General features: G+C 45.8%; 1 non-coding gene across 1 annotated transcript; it reads right to left on the bottom strand.

Annotated features, from left to right (window-relative positions):
* Positions 1-500: 500 nt before the first annotated feature.
* LOC138088097 (small nucleolar RNA SNORD65) lies at positions 501-574 on the bottom strand. The gene has a single exon (XR_011145683.1). It is a non-coding gene; the product is annotated as a small nucleolar RNA SNORD65 (small nucleolar RNA).
* Positions 575-5,076: the final 4,502 nt, after the last annotated feature.

The raw sequence follows: 5,076 nt of genomic DNA, 5'->3' as shown, positions 1-5,076 counted from the left end.
AGGCAACTCAGGTGTGATATGACATTTCCACAAAATTGTCAAGGAGCCAGATTAATTCCTCATCTCTTCTTTACCACCCCTAGGCTGTGGCTCTTGTTTTGAAGGTCCAAAATGGCTTCCAGAACTCCAGCCATCATATCCATTATTTAGGATGCAGGGTGCATGAAAGAAAGATATCATGTCTATTTACTTTTTTGAGGTTAAAAAGGCTTTTCTTTGTGAAATGCTAGTGGTGGAAGTTGGTGAAAGTTTTTTAAAAGCTAAATTTCCTTAAAATGTTAGTAATATTATGTATCTGAACATCTTGTTATTTCTTAAGCTTTTACTGATCATTTGCAAACTCTGAGAGTCTGATAGCCACTCAACTGGTTTCCCTCTTATTTGCAAACACAGGAACTAGGAAATAAAACAATTTGCCCCTCAAACACACCGATTTAATTGGAGAAAGAATCCTCAATCGATTCTTGGATTCAAATTTCATCCTTTTTTTTTTTTCTTTTCTTCAGAAAATCATAGGTTCATCACTACACAATATGCCAGTAATTCCAGTTTTTTGAGGGTGATTTCATCATTGGATGGATTCAAATTCCAGATTGGCTAAATGTGTGAGCCTTTCTTCCCCAGGAACAGCTTTATAGAGACATGTATAGTTGACAGTGTTTTCCAGAGAAGTTTCGAGAACACATTTACTGGGGCTTCTCTTGTGGCTCAGTGGTAAAGAATCTGCCTGCCAGTGCAGGGTCACTGGTTTGACCCCTGGTCTGGGAAGATCTCATATGCTGTGGAGCAGCTAAGTGCATGTACCACAGCTGCTGAAGCCTGTGCTGCCTAGAGCCCACGCTCTGCAACAAGAGGGGCCACTGCAACGAGAGACCTGTGCACCAAGACGGAGAGCAGCCCCTGCTTGTCACTCGAGAAAAGCCTTGCAGCGTCGAAGACCCAGCGCAGCCACCCCCCCAAAAAAGAACACATTTACTTAACTCTCCATGAAGGGAGCCTGGAAAGCTGCAGTCCATGGGGTTGCTGAGGGTCAGACACGACTGAGCGACTTCACTTTGACTTTTCACTTTCATGCACTGGAGAAGGAAATGGCAACCCACTCCAGTGTTCTTGCCTGGAGAATCCCAGGGACGGGGGAGCCTGGTGGGCTGCCGTCTATGGGATCGCACAGAGTCGGACACGACTGAAGTGACTTAGCCATGAAGCACATGCAGGCAAAGGGCTAGCTGGGAAGGCATTTGAGGGTGGCCGCCCTACTCAGGCTGGAGAAGGCAATGGCACCCATTCCAGGACTCTTGCCTGAAGAATGCTATGGACGGAGGAGCCTGGTAGGCTGCAGTCCATGGGGTTGCTAAGAGTCGGACACGACTGAGCAACTTCACTTTCATTTTTCACTTTCCTGCATTGGAGAAGGAAATGGCAACCCACTCCAGTGTTCTTGCCTGGAGAACCCCAGGGACGGGGGGAGCCTGGAGGGCTGCCGTCTATGGGGTCGCACAGAGTCGGACACGGCTGAAGCCACTTAGCAGCAGCAACAGCAGCACACTACTCAGGCACTGGATGAAGGAGGCAACCTCTTCACTTTGGACTCTGGGACTGCTGGGTGACTTCCTGAGATTTGCTGAGCTCTCTCCTCTATGAATGTGCTTTGTTGACGGGGGTGTTATAAGCTCCTGTAGGCTGTGGTGTGTATCCATTTGAGGGGGTTGCTTTTCCTGCATTAGGGAAAGGTGAGCCAGAAATGGGTGCTGGTCAGACAACATGGGAAGTCAGCCGTGAGAGAATAGGCACGATGCTACAGAGCGGGTGGGCAAAGCTCTCCTAATCGCTGGCGGGGAAGAAAAACTCGGGAAAGAGAAGCCTTGAGGTTGCCGAGCTTTCTAACAGTAAGGCTGTCACGCATTACTGTGGTGGCCACGGCTGTGCCTGGCGTGTGAGGACTGTGACGGCAGCAGCGGCGTCCGCCGCGTGAGACGGGCAGCCCCAAAGAGGTCTGGGCGGCTGGCAGCTGCTGGCAGGAAGCGGCGGGTGGGAAGGCCAAGCGGCCAGACTGCTCAACTGACGAGAGGCAGGGAGTGGGGGACAGCGTCTCTCTCCTGGAGGAACTTGAAATAGGTGTAGATACGGAATTTCTTTAAAAAAAAAAAAGCTTTTTTTTTTTTTTAATGGAGGATAATTGCTTACAAAGTTGTGTTGGTTTCTGTCGTACAACAATGTGAATCAGCCATAAGTAACACATGTCCCCTCCCTCTTGAACCTCCCTCCCACCTCTCACCCCTCTAGGTTGTCACAGAGCATCGGTTTGTGCTCCCTGTATCATACAGCAAATTCCCACTCTCTGTCTATTTTCCATACGGTAATGTATATGTTTGTTGTGAACTGGCCCCTCCCTCTCCTTCCCCCACTGTGTTCGTAAGTCTCTTTTCTATGTCTGCGTCCCTATTCCTGCCTTGCTAATAAGTTCCTCAATACCGTTTTTCTAGATTCCATTATATATATGTGTGTGTGTTAATATACAATATTTGTTTTTCTCTTTCTGACTTAGTTAACTCCCTATAATAGGCTCCAGGTTCATCCACCTCAAATATGTTCCTTTTTTATGGCTGAGTAACTGTATTTCTATTGGAGAACAAAGTCTATTCGAGGAAGAGAGCGGCCAGGGGAAGAGCATACCTTAATGAAGAATTTACTTGTGAATAAATCTCTGAAAGATCCTGTTAGTCCTTCCTACATTTCATGTGGGAAACTGAGGCAAGAACAGGTTAAAAACATTAAGGTCCTACTGTATGGCACATGGAACTCTGCTCAATGTTATGTGGCAGCCTGGATGGGAGGGGAGTCTGGGGGAGAATGGATACACGTATATATAACTGAATCTCTTCGCTGTTTACCTGAAACTATCACAACATTGCTAATCCTCTATACCCCAACAAAAAATGTTTTTTTTTAAAAGAACGGGTTAAAAAGACACTGGATGATGGATCTCCGTGCAGCATAACATCAGGCAGCCTCTCTGAATGCTCTAATTTGACACACAAACCCACTCTGAATACCAGCTCTCTAGTGGACACCGATCACTGGAAGATGAAGATGTCACAGCGAGGGGTCAGGATGGCACGTCTAGAACGAACACCCACACTCCCCAAGTGTTTTCTCACTGTTAGAGCATTTCGACAATGTCCATTGCGGAAGGAAGGTTATTTATATTCTATATTTAGCCTAAAACTATGATAACATCCTTTGGCATGGCCTTTATCTGGTGGTATTTGAAACTGAACCAACTTCCTGCTTCCAGGCATTAACAAATGAGGGACTTCATGTTGTCTAATGTTATTTCCTGACTTGAAGATAGATTTTTTTTCTCCAATTCATTCAAGTTTTTTTTTTTAAGAAAAGATCTCCTTTAGACATTAAAATTTCCCAGAATTGTTTAAGCTTTGTTATTGTTCTCAATGAGAATATTTCCTATTTCACTCCAGCTCTGTCACTTGATGAGAATTCTTGTGACTATCCTTCACTGCCATGCTCAGATAATTTGCAGGAGATTGGAGAAATAAATCCACTAGCCTGTCGAGTATCAGAATCCCAATTTAGAACATTCATTCTAATAAGTCTCTGGCCAGAAGATCCAATGAAGAACAAGGATGATATCTACCTTCAAAGAGCTTACAATTTAAAGGAGTGATGCAAAGGGACATTATTTATATAGGAAATTATCATGTCCCAACTTACCTCTGGGCTTCCCTAGTGACTCAGTGGTAAAGAATCTGCCTCCAATGCAGGAGACATGAGTTTGATCCCTGGGTTGGAAAGATCCCTTGGAGAAGGAAATGGCAACCCACTCCAGTATTTTTGCCTGGGAAATCCTATGGACAGTGGAGCCTGGTGGGCTACAGTCCATGGGGTCACAAAAGAGTCGGACACGACTGAGCGACTAAACAACTTAGCTCGACTGACTTTTTCCTCTGGGAGTGAAACTAAGGGAAGGGGGGTGGTGGGGGAAATTATGCATGAAAATGCCTCAGTCTGAAGACTTATTACCTAAATATAAATCTCACTATATGAAAGGAGAGTGATTGTTCAGAGGCATCAAAAAACTGTCATTTTTGTTTAGTGAGTGATAGTGTGTCGTCACCGGAGAAGGCAATGGCACCCCACTCCAGTACTCTTGCCTGGAAAATCCCATGCACAGAGGAGCCTGGTGGGCTGCAGTCCATGGGGTCGCAAAGAGTTGGACACGACTGAGCGACTTCCCTTTCACTTTTCATTTTCATGCACTGGAGAAGGAAATGGCAGCCCACTCCAGTGTTCTTGCCTGGAGAATCCCAGGGATGGAGGAGCCTGGTGGGCTTCTGTCTATGGGGTCGCACAGAGTTGGACACGACTGAAGTGACTTAGCAGCAGCAGCAGCAGCAGCAGCAGTGTGTCGTCGCGGTTAGGAAAGCAGACTATTCTGCCAGGCTGCCAGGTTCAAACTCCTTCTCTGCCACTCACTATGCTTGTGATTTTGGGCACGTTCTAAAGTTTCTGTGCCTCAGTTATCTAGTCTGAAAATGGGTGTGATAATTGGGTTGTTCCAAAGGTGAAATACATTTAACAAGTTTAAATTGTTTAGAACAGTGTCTCACTGATAGTAAGTGCCCAGTAAATATTAGTGACTATTAGCCAGCTTCTAAAAGACTCCCATATTTTGAAGTTCACTGTTTTGGCAAAAGAGCTATACGATTTTCCCTCTCTGACGTCCTAGTTTTTTGCTATGAAATTTACTCTGGTGGCTCGGATGGTAAAGAATCTGCCTGCAATACAGGAGACCCAGGTTCAATCCCTGTATTGGGAAGATTCCCTGGAGAAGGAAATGGCAACCCACTCCAGTATTCTTGCCTGGAGAATCCCATGGACAGAGGAGACTGGCGGGCTACAGTCCACGGGGTAAACAGTCAGACATGACTGAAGTGACTAACACTACACCTATAATGGTTAATGCTCATTGTCTATGTCAGCGCAATCTGTAGATACGTGTAGTTTCAATAGAACACAACCACTGCTCCTATCTTGATGGGGCCAGGATCCCGGGCT

The sequence above is a fragment of the Capricornis sumatraensis genome, chromosome 10, assembly GCF_032405125.1.
Source record: "Capricornis sumatraensis isolate serow.1 chromosome 10, serow.2, whole genome shotgun sequence".
In the NCBI taxonomy this organism is placed as follows: Eukaryota; Metazoa; Chordata; class Mammalia; order Artiodactyla; family Bovidae; genus Capricornis; species Capricornis sumatraensis.
The sequence above is the reverse complement of the archived record's forward strand: the minus strand, read 5'-3'. Positions and strand labels throughout refer to the sequence as shown.